At 44.7% G+C, this 19358-nt stretch overlaps 1 protein-coding gene across 9 annotated transcripts in view; it reads left to right on the plus strand.

The window, feature by feature from the left end:
- TRAPPC12 (trafficking protein particle complex subunit 12) overlaps positions 1 to 19358 on the plus strand; it is a 116665-nt gene that overhangs the window by 70050 nt on the left and 27257 nt on the right. The gene's annotated exons all lie outside the window — the stretch shown is intronic.

A 19358-nucleotide genomic window follows, 5' to 3' on the forward strand; every position in this document is an offset into this window, starting at 1 on the left:
TCACTAGAAAAGATCATAATATCATCCAGAGAGATGATCAAAAACTTATCCACAAAGTCACGGAAAATATCATTCATAAAGGACTGGAAGACAGAAGGGGCATTAGTGAGCCCAAAAGGCATCACCAGGTACTCAAAATGTCCCTCCGGAGTATTAAACGCCGTCTTCCATTCATCCCCGTGCTTGATGCGAATAAGATTATACGCCCCCCTGAGGTCAAGCTTAGTAAACCAGCAGGCACTCTTAACTCTGGAGAATAAATCAGACATCAGAGGTAACGGGTACTGATATTTAACCGTCATCTTGTTAAGGGAACGATAATCAATACACGGTCTTAATGAACCATCTTTCTTGGCCACAAAAAAAAAAAAAACAGCATCTAAAGGTGACGAGGATGGTCTAATATGACCCTTCTCCAACGACTCCTTAATATAGGATCGCATAGCATCATGTTCGGGTACTGATAAGTTGAAAAGCCAACCCTTGGGAAATTTACACCCAGGCATCAACTCAATTGCACAGTCTTAACTCCTATGAGGAGGCAAAGACGCAGACTTGCTCTCACTAAATACATCAGAAAAATCGGCTAGATAATCAGGAATATCATGAGACTGAGGAGAGGTGGAGAAAACAGGAGCGTCCCTAAGAACACACTGACAACCCCAACTCACCACAGACCCAGATTTCCAATCCAAAACTGGATTATGAGTTTGCAACCAAGGAAAACCCAGAACAATAGTATCATGCAAATTATGCAGCACCAAAAATTTACAATTTTCTTGGTGGTCTGGGTCAACTCGCATTGTCACCTGGGTCCAAAACTGAGGTTTATTCTCCGCCAAAGAAGTAGCATCAATACCCTTCAAAGGAATAGGCGTCCGCAGAGGCGTCATGGAAAAACCACAACGTTTAGCAAAGTTCAAATCCATCAGATTCAACGCTGCTCCTGAATCCACAAAAGCCTTCCTGGAAAGTGTGAATAAGGAGCAGATCAGTGTAATTGCCAAAAGAAACTTAGGTTGTACACTGCCCACAGCAAATGTGTGTGCAAAACATTTCTCTCATTTAGGGCAGACAGAAATAGTATGAGAGACGTCTTCACAGAAAAAACACAGCTTATTACGCCTTCTAAACTCCTGACGTTGCGCCCTAGACAAAACCCCATCACATTGCATAGGTTCAGACGTTTCTTCAAAAGGTGGCAGCGCCTTCCGTGTAGTTTTATGTTCACGTAAGCGCCGATCAACTTGAATGGCTAATGACACAGAATCATCCAGACCAGAGGGAACAGGCAATCCCACCATAACATCTTTTACGGTCTCTGATAAACTCTTCCGAAAGAGAGCTGCCAATGCGCTATCATTCCATGTAGTAAGGACCGCCCACTTTTGGAATTTTTGACATTATAACTCTGCAGAATCCTGACCCTCGTTTAATGCCAACAGGTTTCTCTCAGCTTGATCAACAGCGTTAGGTTCATCATACAACAACCCCAAGGCTTGAAAAAATGCATCCATATTAGTCAGAAAGGATTTTCAGGTGTCGGAGAAAAAGCCCAATCCTGGGGATCGCCGCGCAGCAAGGAGATGACAATTTTAACCTGCTGCACAGAGTTCCCCGATGAGTTAGGTTTCAAGGCAAGAAATAATTTACAATTATTCTTAAAATTTAGAAATTTAGACCGATCCCCAGAAAACACATTAGGAGTAGGGATCTTAGGTTCAGCAGCATGTGACTGAATGAGGTAGGTGGAAATTCCCTGTACTTCAGCAGCAAGTTGCTCCACACGATCAGACAATTGCTTAATCTCCATTAGGGAAAAAAAAAATCTTCCTACGGCCCCAGAGAAAAAGAGGAAAAAATTTTTAAAAAAAACTCTGACACTTTTTTTTTTAACAACTTTTTCCTGCTTTTGAGTACCCTAGAATCTGCGGTATGGCTGGTGATTCTGTTATGAATGGGTCACCGAGGAGAAAAAAACAAAACAAGCTAAGTCACAGAAAGCCAGAGTGGTTGGTAACTATGCAGATTGCAGATCCCTGATCCTAACCACACAACTAGCAGCAGCCGTGGAGCGTACCTACGATGATCCTAGACGCTTCGTCACAGCCGGAGAACTACGTAAGCCTGAAGCAAGAAAAGGGGTAAACTAACTGCCCCAGAGCAGATCCCAAAGGAAAGACAGCCCACACATGTATTGACGGTGAAACAAGATGAAAGCACAAACACAGGAAGGAAAATAGGCTGAGCAAACGATGGGGCCCAAACTAACTTGAAAGGATAGGAAAGGAAAGACACTGTTTGCAATCTGCAAAAAACCCTACAAAAATAATGTCCAACACTTCTGATAGCAAAATTAACCCTGAAGTCACTAGACTTCTCCCACTATATCAGCACTCTGAAATATTCTGAGACAGAGCAAAAAGAGGCCAATCTAATAAGGGACAAAAAGCAAATTGGCAAATACAGGTAAATAAGAGTGGAAATTCAGCACAGCCCCAGCCAGGGCTGGCTGACCACACAAAAAACTGAATAGACCAACAAAATCAAGTGTGAACATTAGCAGAAAAACTTAGCTTTAGATGACTGGAACAGAGCTGAAAACCAAGACCTGACAAGCCAGAAGGAATCACCAGCACCAGAATAGGGAGTCGGCTGTCTTAAATCCAGTCTGAGATTCCTGAGGTCCAATCGTCATCCTCATTATCAGGTGGCAGATCTCTACTGATTAAATCAGCCTCACTACCTCCTGTTACCACCAGAGGGAGCCTGGCTGGAGAACTCACAACTGGTGGACCAGAAAATGGACTCACAACAGGAAAGATACTGTCTGCAATCACGCAAAAAACCCTGCAAAAAATGTCCAACACGTCTGATAGAAAAATACTGAAGTCGCACGACTTCGCCCACTATATCAGCACTCTGCTATATTCTGAAAGCAGAGCAAAAAGAGGCCAATCCAATAAGGGACAAAAAACAAACTGGCACAAGCAGTAACATGGATGGAGATTCAGCACAGCCCCAGCCGGAGCAGGCTGACCACACAAAATTGAAATAGACAAAACTAGATCAAATGTGAACAAAAGCAAAAGAACACTTAGTTTCCAGCTCAGTCCCTGCATGCTCAGCTAAGACCTCAGGAGGCAGGAAAAAAATCACCAGCAGGAATAGAGGGAGTCGGCTGTCTTAAATCCAGTCAGAAACTCCAGATCTCCAATCGTCCTCCTCATTATCAGGTGGCAAGCCTCTGTTCATCAGATCAGCTCCATTACCTCCAATAACCACGAGAGGGAGCCCAGAAAGAGAACTTTTGACCCCTCTGTCAATATAACCAGCTCCACTACCTTCACTAGTAACCAGAGGTAGGCCAGAAAGCGAATTCACAACAACGGTGCTCTGGTCAGATAAGACTGAACTTTTTTATGCAAAATTCAAAGTTTAGCAGAAATCTGCACATCTCCTTGAAAACACCACCCCCACTGTCAAACATTATGGTGGCAGCATCATGTTATGGAGATGCTTTTCTTCAGCAGGGACAGGAAAGCTGGTCAGAGTTGATAGGAAGATGTAGCTAAATACAGAGCAGTCCTGAAGGAAAACCTGTTTGAGGCTGCCAAACACTTGAGCCTGGGGCGTAGGTTCACCTTCCAGCAGGCAACAACCCTAAACATACCAAAGCTACAATGGAACAGTTTGCATCAGAGCATATGCATGTAGGTGAATGGCTCATCACAGTACAGGCCTAAATCCCATGAACAATCTGTGGCAAGACTTGAAAATTGCTGATCACAGACTCCGCCATCCAGTGTTACTGACCTAGATCAAGTTTGCAAAGAAGAATGGGTGAAAAATTTCAGCCTCTAGATGTGCAAAGTAGGTAGAGACCTTGCACCAGTAATTGCAATGAAAGGTGGTCCTACAAAGTATTGTCAATTTTTAGATTCATGCTTTTGAAATAATTAGTAAACCATGTATTTACTTTGTGTTGGTATATCAGATAATATCCAAATACAATACATTTAAGTTTGTGGGTGTAAAGTGAAACGGTATGGAAAAGTTCTTAGGGTATGAATAATTTTTCAAGGCACTGTGAGTGTGTGCACATATGTTGTATAATATATATATACAGTATATAATATAAAAGAAAGATTTTTGTATCTACATGTTGGTGTGTCTCATATCTGGGGAGCTTTATTACTAGCCCCTTGGACACAGCGAGACCCCGGCTAAGCAGTTTGAGCCCTGTTTTTCTAGCGAGCTGTTCTGCCCATTTAAGTTATTTCAGCACAAGGACCTTAATGTTCCTTTTGTGATTAACTTTTCTTTCTGTTTCTCCAAAAGCCCCAAAATCCCATTTGAGCTGTTAATGCATTTACTCTTAGGTAGTTTCGCAGATTACAAGATGGTAAAAATTAACCATTTATAATACGGTGCCGTGCCCCCGCGCCAGCGTGTAATACAGATGGACTGCTGGGACGAGAGAGGGCACACAGAATGATAGATCGGAGACCCAGCTACAATAACAGTCTCACCCACTGAGAGTCACAAAATAGATTGGAAGTCATTTTGGAAGACTTGTGGATTCGGAAAATGAGTTCTGGGTCAGCCAAGTATAGAAGGTCAATAAATTCTCTAGGCAAGTGCTCCCCTTGTAAACCAGAGGCTCGGCGTAGCTTCAAGATTGGAATCTGCGCTGCATATATTGTTTGGTTATAAATTAGGAAGCCTCCTTCTATCGGAGGTCCGGTTCGGCTCGTCGTCACTTAAATCATTCCGCACAAGTCATCCCTTAAGAACATAGTAAAGTTTAAATGGTAGGATGGGGGGAGTGGTGGTCGGGGGTCTGCCGCTTCCAAATGTCTCTTCTATCTAATTGGGTAAATTGCGTCCTGCATTTTAGGGAACACTGGATGGTTGGAACGCTGCCTAAAGGATATTTTAATTTAGATGTGATTTATTGAATGAAACATGAGCATTAGCAACTGGGCTGGATTCTAACTCATGGAGCAGCGCAGGACGCCATCCGCATACAAATGTCAGGAGCGGGAAGAAGTAACACTAAATCAAGAACTAGCTGATTGGTAGGGGGCACTGGGGCACAATCTATGAGTACAGCTAAACCTGCGGAAGAATATTTTTCCGTTGAAAAAATAAAATCCAATATGTAAAATAAATGAAATAAAAATATATATACACACACACACATTTTATTTGTATTTATTTTGCATGCCTGGATATATGTACAGCTGCAGGCACTGCACTGGTGGCCAATGCTGAGGTTCTTCGCTCTGGAATAAGATACTACATCTGCAGTAAATACTGACAGTAGCTGAAAGGAAGACATGCAGGACATAGAGATAGCTGGTCTCTAATAAAAATGTGTAGGCCATTTCCAATCTATGGGAACGATTTAGATGAAGGAATTGAGGGTAAACTGATTAAATTTGCTGATGACACAAAGCTAGGAGGGATAGCTAATACTAGAGAAGAGAGAGAGAGGATTCAAAAAGATTTAAATAAACTGGAGAAGAGGGCAGCAACTAACAGAATGGTTTTTAACAGGGAGAAATGCAAAGTACTACATCTGGGCAATAAAAATGAAAAAAGCATATATAGAGTGGGAGGAATAGGGCTAAGTGACAGCACATGTGAAAAAGACTTGGGTATACTAATAGATCACAGACTGAATATGAGTCAACAGTGTGATGCAGCAGCAAAAAAGGCAAATGCAATTCTAGGATGTATTAACAGAAGCATACAGTCTAGATCACGTGAAGTCATTATTTCCCTCTACTCCTCTTTGGTCAGACCTCATCTGGAATATTGTGTCCAGTTTTGGGCACCACATTTTAAAAAAGACATCAACAAACTGGAGCAAGTTCAGAAAAGAGCGACCAGAATGGTGACCGGTCTGCAAACCCTGTCTTATGAGGAAAGGTTGCAGGATTCGGGAATGTTTAGTTTGCAAAAGAGAAGACTGAGAGGAGACTTAATAGCTGTCTACAAATATCTAAAGGGCTGTCACATTGTAGAAGGATCAACTTTATTCTCATTTGCACAAGGAAAGACTAGAAGCAATGGGATGAAACTGAATGGGAGGAGACACAGATTAGATATTAGAAAAAACTTTTTGACAGTTAGAGTGATCAATGAGTGGAACAGGCTGCCACGAGAAGTGGTGAGTTCTCCTTCAATGGAAGTCTTCAAACAGAGGCTGGACAGACATCTGACTGGGATGATTTAGCGAATCCTGCTTTGAGCAGGGGGTTGGACCAGATGGCCCAGGAGGTCCCTTCCAACTCTAAGTTTCTATGATTCTATGGGTAATGGCAGCCATTAACCAAATCAATACAATATTAAGGATTCTCATAGGGAAATAGAGCAGGAATATGTCTTCTAATTTTTTTTTTCCAGTAAGCAAAGTAGTGATCTTGTACACATACCTACCCCTTATGGTGCCAGTAGACCACTTTGTACTAATATTATACCTCTATGCACCTCCAATTTGAGCAGTATTTCCTGCAAGCTGCCAAGACGGTGGAGTTTCCTCATTATTCCTCTATCTTAAAAGGGATTTCCAGTTTCAGACTACCCGGCTGCAGGTTTTCTTTTTTTTTTTTTTTTTATATAAGTTAAGCTGTGTTTTACTAGGCTATGTACACATGATGCGTTTTTGCTGGGGGGTTTTACGCTCGTAAATGCTGCAAAAACGCAGTGGATTACTAAAGCAAGGTAATTCAATGACAATCCTGAAGTGTTGCGCACATGATCAGTAAATTTCCAACCGTATTTGCAGCGTTTTATTTTCTGCAGCATGTCGATTCTTTTTGCGTTTCTGCAGCGTTTTTGACTCATTGACTTCAATTGAGTCAGTCAAATCTGCAGCAAAAATGCACGTGTAAAAAGTTTTGCGGATTTGCTGCCAAAAACGCTGCGAATTGTCAAAGGAAATGTCAGAAGGAGGAAAATGTGTGGGTGGAGGATGTGTGTGAGCGGAGAATATGTGCGTGTCTGCGGATGTGTGTACCCATGTGATTGTACTTGGGCATCGTCTGATGGGACTACTACTCCCATCTGGCTACGTCTTTTGTCACATAGAGAGACCGTATGAGCCAATGATGGTCTCAACAACCGGCGCCTGTGTTCAATTGTAAAAAAAAAACAAAAAAAATTTACATAATTCCATATATATTCACACATATTCGCATACAAAATACTCTCCGAATGCCTAATCCCCAACGCCCGCGTCTCCTGCAAGCAATCAAAAATAATAAACCAACATATACTCCCTGTCTTCCGTAGTCCATTTAATACCGAGTGTCCCACGGCGATCTCATGTGTGGAGCAGTCTCCTCGGGAGATGTAACCACTCTACCCGGCCTCCGGTGATACACTGACAGGAGATAATTGCTCCTGCAGTGTATATTTACTGATATTTGTTTTGTGTGTGTGTAAACATTACAAATTTGAACATTATGGATATGACATCACACCTTTTTTTTTTTTTAATATCTTTATTTAGCTCTATGGATTTACAAAACCGCATAAAAAACCGCATATAAAGCACATGTATTTTCCACTGCGCTTTTTTTCCAAGAGATGGAGAAACCTTGAAGAAATGTGCGCACCTCGCCTTACCCGCCTCCAGTCCAGCGCTTTGTCTCCGCCGCTGTTCCCGGTGTCTATTGTCTGCAGTGCTGACATCACATTGAGAACACTGCAGGCACTCGCTGAAGTCGGTTGCTTTAAGCAGCAGCGGAGATTCAGCGCTTGACCCGGAGAGGGGGAATTATTTCTGCTTTTAAAACAAACAAACTGCATGTGTGGGAGGGAAGTTGTTTGAAACTGGAAAACCCCTTAAATTAGACAACCCCTTAACGACCGCCGATACGCCTTTTAACGGCGGTAATTAAGGGTACTAAAACAACAGCGCCGTTAATTCATGGCGCTGTGATTTAAGTGAATAGCGCCCCCCAGTGTCGGATTTTCTCCGGGGTCTCGGCTGCCAGGGGTAGCCGAGACCCCAGAGAACATGAATCGGTCGTTTTTTACCGACCCCCGCTTTTGCGATCGCCGTTATTAACCCTATAACGGCGACCGCAAAAAAAAAAAAAAAAGCCGCGATTTCACATTTAATTTCTCTCTCCTCTGATGTGATCGCACATCAGAGGAGAGAGAAATGGGGTCCCCGATCCCCCCCCGGTACCTCTCCGTGGCCCTCCGTCCCCTCCCGGTGGTCCCACGTCCCGCCGGCGTCCTCCGATGGGCGCCGCCATCTTGAAAATGGCGGGCGCATGCGCAGTGCGCCCGCCGGGAATCTGCCGGCTCCGGCTGGCAGATTCCATTCATTATTTTGACAACTATGATAAACAATCATAGTGATCAAAATAAAAAAAATAGTACATAACCCCCCCGTTTATCACTCCCTTATATAGGCCAATATAATGAAATAAAGAAAATATTTTTTTTTTCAGTTTTCCATTAGGGTTAGGGCTAGGGTTAGGGCTAGGGTTAGGGTTGGGCTAGGGTTAGGGTTGGGCTAGGGTTAGGGTTGGGCTAGGGTTAGGGTTGGGCTAGGGTTAGGGTTGGGCTAGGGTTAGGGTTAGGGTTGGGCTAGGGTTAGGGTTAGGGTTGGGCTAGGGTTAGGGTTAGGGTTGGGCTAGGGTTAGGGTTAGGGTTGGGCTAGGGTTAGGGTTAGGGTTGGGCTAGGGTTAGGGTTGGGCTAGGGTTGGGTTAGGGTTGTGCTAGGGTTAGGGCTCGGGTCACGACTAGGGTTAGAATTAGGGTTAGGGCGAACTAGAATTAGGGTTAGGATTAGGGATTAGGGTTGGGATTAGGGTTAGGGTTGGGATTAGGGTTAGGGGTGTGTTGGGGTTAGGGTTGGAGCAAGAATTGAGGGGTTTCCACTATTTGCCAACTTTGGGGGTCTAAAAATTGGGGTCTAAAAAATCACTTTTGTGGAAATAAAAAAAGACTTTTTATTTTCACGGCTCTGCGTTTATAAACTTTTGTGAAGCGCTTGGGGGTTCAAAGTGCTCACCACATATCTAGATAAGTTCCTTAGGGGGTCTAATTTCCAAAATGGGGTCACTTGTGGGGGGTTTCCACTGTTTAGGCCCATCAGGGGCTCTGCAAGCTCAACATGATGTCCGCAGACCATTCCATCAAAGTCTGCATTCCAAAATGGCACTCCTTCCCTTCCGAGCTCTCCCATGCGCCCAAACAGTGGTTCCCCCCCACATATGGGGTATCGGCGTACTCAGGACAAATCGCATAACAACTGTGCGGGTATGATTTCTCCTGTTACCCTTGTAAAAATAAAAATTTGGGGGCGAAAAGATCATTTTTGTGGAAAAAAAATGGATTTTTTATTTTCACGGCTCTACGTTATAAACTTCTGTGAAGCACTTGAAGGTTCAAAGTGCTCACCACACATCTAGATAAGTTCCTTTATGGGTCTAGTTTCCAAAATGGGATCACTTGTGGGGGTTTCCACTGTTTAGGCCCATCAGGGGCTCTGCAAGCGCAACATGATGCCCGCAGACCATTCCATCAAAGTCTGCATTCCAAAATGGCACTCCTTCCCTTCTGAGCTCTCCCATGCGCCCAAACAGTGGTTCCCCCCCCCACATATGGGGTATCGGCGTACTCAGGACAAATCGCATAACAACTTTGCGGGTATGATTTCTCCTGTTACCCTTGTAAAAAATAAAAATTTGGGGGCGAAAAGATCATTTTTGTGGAAAAAAATAGATTTCTTATTTTCACGGCTCTACGTTATAAACTTCTGTGAAGCCCTTGGGGGTTCAAAGTGCTCACCACACATCTAGATAAGTTCCTTAATGGGTCTAGTTTCCAAAATGGGGTCACTTGTTGGAGGTTTCAACTGTTTAGGTACATTAAGGGCTCTCCGAATGCAACATGGCATCCGATCTCAATTCCAGCCAATTCTGCGTTGAAAAAGTCAAACGGTGCTCCATCCCTTGCAAGCTCTGCCGTGTGCTGAAAAAGTGGTTTACCCCCACATATAGGGTATCAGCGTATTCAGGAGAAATTGTACAACAAATTTTGTGGTTGATTTTCTCTTTTAACACTTGTGAAAATAAAAAAAAATTGGTTCTGAAGTAAATTTTTTGCAAAAAAAAGTTAAATGTTAATTTTTTCCTTCCACATTGCTTTAGTTCCTGTGAAGCACTTAAAGGGTTAATAAACTTCTTGAATGTGGTTTTGAGCACCTTGAGGGGTCTAGTGTTTAGAATGGTGCCACTTTTGGGTATTTTCTGTCATGTACACCCCTCAAAATGACTTTAAATATGATGTGGCCCATAAAAAAAATGGTTTTGTAAATTTTGTTGTAAAAATGTGAAATCACTGGTCAACTTTTAACCCTTATAACTTCCTAACAAAAAAAAATTTTGCTTCCAAAATTGTGCTGATGTAAAGTAGACATGTGGGAAATGTTATTTATTAAGAAATTTGTCTGACACATCTCTCTGATTTGAGGGCATACAAATTTAAAGTTTTAAAATTGCAAAATTTTCAAAATTTTCGCCATATTTCCGTTTTTTTCATAAACACAAGACTTATCGAAAATTTTACCACTAACATGAAGTACAATATGTCACGAAAAAACAAACTTAGAATCAGCGGGATCCATTAAAGCGTTCCAGAGTTATAACCTCATAAAGGGACAGTGGTCAGAATTGTAAAAATTGGCCTGGTCATTAAGCTGCATACTGGCTCTGTCGCTAAGGGGTTAAGGGAAAGATACTTTTTACCCATTGTGAGAATCATGTGGGAATAGTGGATGAGTGGATGAGGGCAGGTATATCTCGCCCAGATTCCTTTCCTATGTGGCCTAGTCTGGTCAGTATCACACCTGCTTGCTAATGAATAATGGGAGGTGGATATAAAAGGATGCCAGGTGGTTGTGTGAGTGTCTCAGCCTGGGAACACAGAGAGCCTGTCTGTGTGAGAGACACACGTGAGTGAGAGCAGTGCCCACTGCAACTGTGGTTTGGCTAGACGGGAGAAGCCCGCCAGTTGGTAGTTAGGTTGTCCATTGTTTAGTTAGTGCCGGACAGGCAAGGATTTGTTTTATGTTTTATTTCCTTTTGCATTGCTTTCACCGTTAATAAACCTGACCCAGAGTCAGTTATACACGAATCCCAGCTCTGCGCCTGAGTTTAATGCTGAACGCACGTGACCTTTGACCCCAGCAAAGGCGATCCCGGAGTGTTTTATCACACCATTTATAGAAGATTGAAAATAAAAACTGTAGTATTGCCAGTAGTAATGTGTATTTATCATTTGTCAGGCAGTGAGGGACGGATTCGGCAGCAGCCCTCTTTTTCCCTGAGCCGTGGCTGTGGTCCGCCCCCCAAGCCGCGACAGTGGTCCGCCCCCCGAGCCGCGACAGTGGTCCGCCCCCCGAGCCGCGACAGTGGTCCGCCCCCCCCGAGCCGCGACAGTGGTCCGCCCCCCCGAGCCGCGACAGTGGTCCGCCCCCCCGAGCCGCGACAGTGGTCCGCCCCCCGAGCCGCGACAGTGGTCCGCCCCCCCCCCCCCCCGAGCCGCGACAGTGGTTGGCCCCCCGAGCCGCAACCGCGGTCCTCCTCCTGAGACGCGGCATCAGTCTGTAGACCACATTATCCTAAGCTTTTGGCATATGGTCTGCACATTACATGTCTATTATTAACCCCTGTAATTGTGATGTGTCAGCAGAGAACCAAGGGATATTATAGCAAATGTGTTTTTGCTTTGTTTTTTTCAATTTAAACTTGTCATTTTAAGTACCCGCTACTTAATTCTGCTTACGTGAAGATGCATGGGTGAATTCATTCTACAGTATTAGGGAGATATAGGTTCATGGACCTCAGGAGAGACGTTCATTGTGCTGTCCCCTTTATCCGAACGTCCTTACATATTGTTGTTCAGACTCCAATAACCGTCTCAGCATGCTAATTCCCCGTCCTCTTCTGCTCATTACATTCACATCTCTGGAGCAGCAGCTATATGAAGAGCATCTCCTACAGCCAGTAGGTTCAATTTCCACCATTCGCGGAAACACTAATGTTGCAATCGTTCTCGTGCTATATGACATTGTCATAAACATTTCTGCAAAAGCAATGAAGCCTTTCTGTTTGCTACACAATGTCTTCCCCATCCTGTTGTGTATCTTGCACTCCTTTCTTGTTTCTAGCTATTTTCCCTTTTTTTTTTATTTCTTTTTTATCCAGAAGGGTTAATATTTAATATGAGCTTATAGTTACAGCTCCTATTCAGCTCCCCCTGGTGGCAGCTGCCAATGGCCAAATGTTACCACCTGCAGAAAATCACATGCGTTTTATAATTTATTGATAATGTTTCACAATTGAATATTGATTTGCCTATCCTAACATTAACAAAAAAAATTCTCATCATGTCGGGCAGTTGTCACATCATAGCGAGCATTTGTGCTATTATCGTTGCATAATGCCCACTCAATCAGTAACTGCCCAAGGGCTGTCCACCCACGCTCTAACGTCAGGAGACCTGATAAACCTCTGATCTCCACAGTATCTTCTTGTATACCACAATCCATACTGATGGCGGTATTGAAGGCGAGAAACGGGGAATCACCCGCTGATCGCTTTGCAGGGGTCCTTGAGTGATCAAAGCTCTCACCGTGTATAGACAGACAGCCCTGGGCGTAACTTGTCACCACTATTCCTTGCAGTTTTTCTTTTATGCAATATCCGGTTTCCGTGTTTTCACACTTTGCCACTGGACATTGGCCAAAATGCCGTTTTTTGTTCTTTTTTTCTTTTACTGAACAGAAAGTGCTGCTGTTGTATTGATGAAGGTGCTTTACTGTATTTCCCTAGGGCACAGCCTAATTCATTAAAGCACCACTCTGTCATTTGCTTAATTCCACCAATGGTATCACTAATGCATGTTCTCTGCCCCTAATATACTCCCTACCTGCTGTCTTCTGCTGTTTCCAGTGCCGCTCCGTGCCTGCCCCGCCATCTTGTGACCGCAGCTCCAGACTGCCCGTAAGTCAGAGGTAACGGTCACAAGTTCTCAGTGTAAGTCTCATATGGCCTCGTTCTGGCTCTCATAGACGTACATGGAGATGTGACCTCCAGCTCACCGACCAAGCACTGGAGCAATCTGGCAGTTCACAACCTACAGAAGACGACCATAGCTGTGCCGATAACAGAAGAAGACCGCGGCTGGTAAGTATAATACTAGGGGCAGGGAACTTACATTAATGATACAAAATTACCATAGTGGTGCCTTAAAACTGTGAAGGCCCCATACACGTTAGGCCAACTTGATTGTTCAGCCAACCGCTGTCTCTCCCTACTCACCCCCCATACACAGGAACGAGCAGCCCGACTGAGCTCTCCTCAGAGCCGCTGCCAGGTCATTCTCTCCCCAAGGGAGAGTCTTGAGACCCCTATACATACCAGACTGTTGGCTGATCACCACCCCCCCATATCGATTTTGATCTAGTGTGGATGGGCTCCTTAAGACCTTGGCCACACTGAGACATTTTTAGTTTTTACTATTGAATGATCTCTGCAGGTCATGCGACTCCATACAACTGTGTGCATTCCCTGAGACTGCAGCTCAGTGGTTAAAATTGATGGAAGTGTCCATACAGTTCTGGTCGTCAACCTTACCCTGGAGACGCTCCCCTCCTTGGTCTCCGGTGCGGATGGGCATTTCATCTTTAAAGCTATATAGAGAGATCACTGCGGCCGAATAAAATTGATCTTTCGACCTAAATATATTGAGAGGAGGGGGCTTATCGGGGATATTGGAAGACCTTTCGTCTTTACGGACTGATGATCTTATTGTCTTATTACCTACAGTATGGTGCCAACCTGCTCCGTCATATGGTGGAGCTTGCAGTCACACAGCAGGATTATCATCTGTTCAATTTCTTATCTCGCCCACACGTCCTCTATGAAGCCACATAACCTGATTTTTGGGGAACCTGGAGGAGACTGACCTGGGAAGACTACGAACTACGTAAAGATGCTCAACCCGGCCATATCCTACATGCTCATGAAGAGCGGCCTAGTAAATATCCCGTGCTCCCTGTATTCCTAACGCTCATGGTTGCTGGTTTTCATCTTGTCAGGCACCCTGGATTCGGCCGGGGTTGCAGATTACCTGTATGTTACAGAACAATAGGCTGGATGCGGCCATGCTGCGGTGGGCGAGATTCCTCTGCTGCACAGCCGCTGCTGATGTGTGCCTGGCATGCACTGTGCCCCAGATCTGCTCTGCTATTCCTCTTCTATAGACCTAATTAGGCGCTTGCTGGAAGTGGTGGAGCGTCTTCTGGTGAGACAGGGACATTTTGCAGGGAGACGTTGTGATGGGAAGGTCATGCTGAAGGAGGGGGCAGCTGAGGGCAGACCCTCTCAGACATATCACGGCACAGTTGGCTGGCTCCGAGCTGATGGCTGTGAAGCAGCTTTCTCTGCATAATACTTGGACGTTTCCAGACCTCTCTCTGCAGATGTAAAATCGATGCCGGTGGAGTTCTTCCTCCTCCTTGCTGGCGGGCTCACACACTTGAGATTTCAATTGATTTTTGTGAGCTGCTGTTAATGATGTCATTTTTTTGTTTTTTGTTATGAAATAATACGCCACTTTGTCTCTGTCATTTCAATTTCCAGGCTTTCTATCACAAGCTTTTAGCGTTGGCGCCGGAACCTGCGGTATTGGAAGGCCTCGTTTACTCAGAAATGGTGCACACAGGTCCTCTATTGGATCCTGTCCTGTCGTGTGACTGAGAACAAGGCCTGAACCTGGCCGTATGCATCAGATGGCTGTCAGCTCAGAGCTCGTTCATCCCTCTGCGCTCTCTCCCAAGCCCCATACGGATCAGCTGAGTGTGTCCTGTATGGGGAGAGGGGAGTAAGCCTCTGCCACAGCCTAATCTTCCTTGAAGAAAAAAGGATCGGGTGTTTAAATTCTGACTTTCCCGTCCTTCTCTCCCCCAACATCATGAATGAGATGGTCATGTCCGTAATGGGCTTTAATCTAATGTGAATGGACTCTGGGACACAAACTAATCATAAATCCAAGGCTGTCTATAAAAATCTTCAAGGGTGGATAATTTTCAGATGATTTAAGCCCCACATACCCTTAGATTGTTGTTGGCCAAACAATGGTTCTACCGATCATATAGGCGACAGCTATTTTCCATGACCCTCCCATATACAGGAGAGCTCCATCTGTCAAGTGTTCCTCTGTTCTCTATGAAAGAGCCGCTATCTGACATCTCTGGCGGTGGCTTATGTCTTAGAGAAAAAAAGGATCGGCACACCTGAATCAAACATGCTGACTCCATCTGACCATCAACATCATCTGTCAGAGGCCCCATACACATTATACTGTTGGCTGAAACGGTCTGTTTGTTGGTTCATCCAACATTAGTCCAATGTGTATTGTTCTTTTTAGGCAATATTAACACAATGGTGAGTTAGCGATTGAATTTAATGTTTGTCTGTTCCGATAAACACAGAACATGCCCAATTTTGATCCATTTTTCCAAACAAGATTCAGCCATTGAATGTCTGTCTCAATTAACAACCAATGGTACTCATATTCCATCCATCCTTAATTCATTTTTTTTGCATTCTCAAGAATGGACAGAGTCATCCGAATTTTACTTGATCTGTAAAATGTAAAGTGCTGCGGAATATGTCGGCGCTATAGAAATATAATTTATTATTATTATCTAAAAAAACAGAAACATTCATGGTGGTAACTCCAAGCCTCAATTCTATTGAAGTAATCTTAGATCCTCCTAGGACTTTGGAGTGGCCCAAGTTCTTCTGTGCAGTAGAACTAGGAAGAGATGTGGTTACACCACTGCATCACTGGTTTCCACCATTTCGGGCTTCATCTCGTGAATCCAGGATGGGTCATCACACACTTTGAGATTACCCAATCACTTCTGATCATGTTGGCCTCTCTAGGAAAATGCTCCGTTGATCAGAAGAATAGTGACACTAGGAACCAGTTTTAAGATAAGGTGCCCCTGTGCTAATTTTTTTATGGGAAATTGCATTATTTAAGCATGGCGGCTGGGTGATACCTGTTACAGGTAGAGTTGTATGTGTGTTGCCCAAAGCATGGTCCCATCTGTCTTGTAAGCCCACAGATGGGTGACTCTAATTTGTCTGACATTCAGTCCCCAGGATTATGGAAGGAGCCAAGCCAAGTGGAAGCAGGTGTTATATTGTTTCCATAGAAGTGAATGGCTGAGATGCGAGTACCCTGCCAATGGGTTGAACTTAGAGTAGCTACCTATAGGTGACACCAGAAAGTCATGTTTCGTCCTTCTGGAAAAGAGCTAATCTGTATACCTTTACCCAATGAGTATTACCGAAGACTCCATACACCACCTGGATCTCTAGACCAAAAGTGAAACCTTTCCTTATGTTTTATGGTGAAGCTTTCCGATGACCCCATTTTTGATAAGCAGCTACACCGTAATTTCTCCATAATTGTGTTGTTTTTCTTCCACTGTCGGGCATAGCATCTACTTTCCTTAGTTTTATCTGTGTTTTATCAAGCAACGCAGGAGTTAAAATGCTGGCTGAATTCTTCCGGGAAGGTAGAAATAGAGGAAAAAGCAAAGTGACAGCCTTGCCTGAGAACATTTGATAAGAGTCACACTTGCAATTACTTGTAGACACCTGCACCTGAATGTGCATGCGGCCCTGACTGGAGATATAAGCTGGTGTCTAGACATAGCCAGTGGTGGGGCGCCTCATGACCGTGACATGCCAGCCTGGGAAAGGAGGTGAATACATCGGGGGATATTTCGGGAGAAAAAAGTGCAGATGGTGCAGCAAGTAATTAACCAGGATTGACACGGAGCTCGTTAAGACAGTGAGCGGGAATATCTGTCTGCCCTGGTTTCTATAGATCGGGGCTTTCTTGGTAAACAGCCCCTTATTTATTGGGAGTGCTCCATTGGACGGATGCGGTTATTGAATAGAAAACAGATTTTCAAACTGAAATATGAAAAAATGATAAAAGTCGCAGAACTTAATTTTTTTTTTTTACATTCATTTGGGGATTTTTTTTCGATTAAGGCAAATACTTCACTTTTGGGTGGGCTTTTGTGTGCCAGGTTTTACCAATGAATGTTACAGGAGTCCACCAGGACCCATGCCGATCACCGTAGGGCTAACATGAGAGTGAGCTGCGGTACCGGACACGGCTGTCTGTAGGGAAAATCCGCATCGCCTGTGCAAACAGTGAAGGGAATGTAGCTCATTCTGGCAGGCGTTGTGATGATCCCGGAGGATCACACCCTAAAATTAATTATGGTAGAACCACTCACGGAAATGGCAACGTCAGGCATAGGTAGGTTAGTGGGGAGGGAAGGAAGACAAGGAGTTCAGTTTTTTACAGATTCAGTTTCAGATAAGAGGGAGGACATGATGTTGGAGACAGCAGTAAGACAATCACTGGTGTTTGTAATAAGGCAGACATGATGTCAGGAGTAGAGGTGTATAATTGGGTGTCATCAGCATAGAGATGGTGCTGGAAACCAAATCTACTGATTATTTGTCCAATGGGGCAGTGTACAAGGAAAGGAGGAGGGGGCCTAGGACTGATCCTTGAGGAACCCCAACAGTAAGGGGAAGGTGAGAGGAGGAGGAGCCAGCAAATGATACAGTAAAGGAGCGGTCAGAGAGACAGGAGGAGAACCAGGAGAGAACGGTGTCCTTGAGGCCAATGGAACGGAGCATAGTGAGGAGGAGCTGATGATCCACAGTGTCGAATGCTGCGGAGAGATCCAAGAGAATTAGTAGAGCAGTGACCATTAGATTTAGCTGGTAATAGATTATTAGAGACTTCAGTCATGGCTGTTATGTCTTTATGCAGCTGGACAGACAGTATAGCAGGAGCAGATAGACAAGCGCCCTCCCCCAATGTCTGTAATCTGCCGATGATGCTCCTCTGCTGCTGGAGTCAGATCACACAACAACCAATGGGCAATTAGACAACAGAGACACTTAAGGGCATGTTACACTAAGATATCGCTAGCAATATCGCTATAACTAGTGACGTTATAGCGATATTGCTAGCGATATCGCCGTGTCTGATACTTACCTACAACCCGCTCCCCCGCTGCTTATCTCTGATCGCGCGAGAACATCCAGGACTGTTTCTCGTCGGGCGATTCCTGTGGCGCTTCCTGCTGTGAGGACGAGCGACGAGCGTGGAGCCGGGCGGGAGGACGCAGGATCGCCTGGTGTGACAGGTAAGTAGCGACCCCCGACCCCTGCGATGTCGCTGGTGAGATCTGCCTGTGTGGCAGCTCACTAGCGACCACTTAGCGATGTACCAGTGATCCTGACCGCGTCATCGCTGGTCGGGATCGCTGGTACATCGCTAAGTGTGACAGTACCTTCAGCACTGTGATGTTTTTCAGGTTAAAAGCTACATTTTGGGTAAATAAAGTACTTTCCATTTCTGTAGTAATTGCATGAGCCTTCAGATGAGCCGACCATTTTTCCTAGCCTTAAAGGGGTTGTCCACTACTTTAAATTAACCCCCCAATGTATCCCCCGCGGCCCCTAATGAATTTTCTAAATACCCTATGTTGCCTATACTGCCTGTGAGCGGCGCAACACGTGACCCAGCACTGACGTCACGATAAGTGAAGCGTGACTCAGCGCTGGGTCCCCGTGGTGGCTGCTGGGTTGTGGGCGGGGTTACCCCCAGCGTCACACCCAGCATTCACCGCGCGCTTTTTCAATGAATGGGGCGGATGCCGGGTGTGATGCGGGGGGATAACCCCGCCCACAGCCCGGCAGCCAGCGCGGAATGAGGAAGAGGGCCCCCCCGGCTGCTGCCAGCACTTGACGGGACGTCAGCGGAAGCAAGAGTCGGCTGCAGCCAGGGGTCACGTACTGCCTGTGAGCGGCCAGTGATAGCGCCGCTCACAGGCAGTATAGGCATCATGAGGTATTTACAAAATTCATTAGGGGCCCCGGGGGATACATTGGGGGGTTCATTTAAAGTAGTGGAAAACCCCTTTAATCTACAACTTTACTAAATGGATTTTATAAGGTAAAAGTGTTAATTGTCTCCTAAGACAGCATTAGCATGTTGCATTTGCGGTCGTTCCTCCCCCATCCCTGTCTATCACACTACAACTATGCACCTTTGTTCCACAATTACTGAAAATGTATGCAATTTTTCTTCAATTGAGCCCAAGAAAGCAATGCGTCTGGGACACAGCCTAATGCATATGTTTACGGACATTCTCAATAAGCGCAATAATAATGTAGGAATGGCCCTTTTAAAAGGTATAGATACCTTCAGGG

This window comes from Dendrobates tinctorius, unplaced genomic scaffold, assembly GCF_039654945.1.
Source record: "Dendrobates tinctorius isolate UK_male_01 unplaced genomic scaffold, ASM3965494v1 ptg000021l, whole genome shotgun sequence".
NCBI classification, from domain to species: Eukaryota; Metazoa; Chordata; class Amphibia; order Anura; family Dendrobatidae; genus Dendrobates; species Dendrobates tinctorius.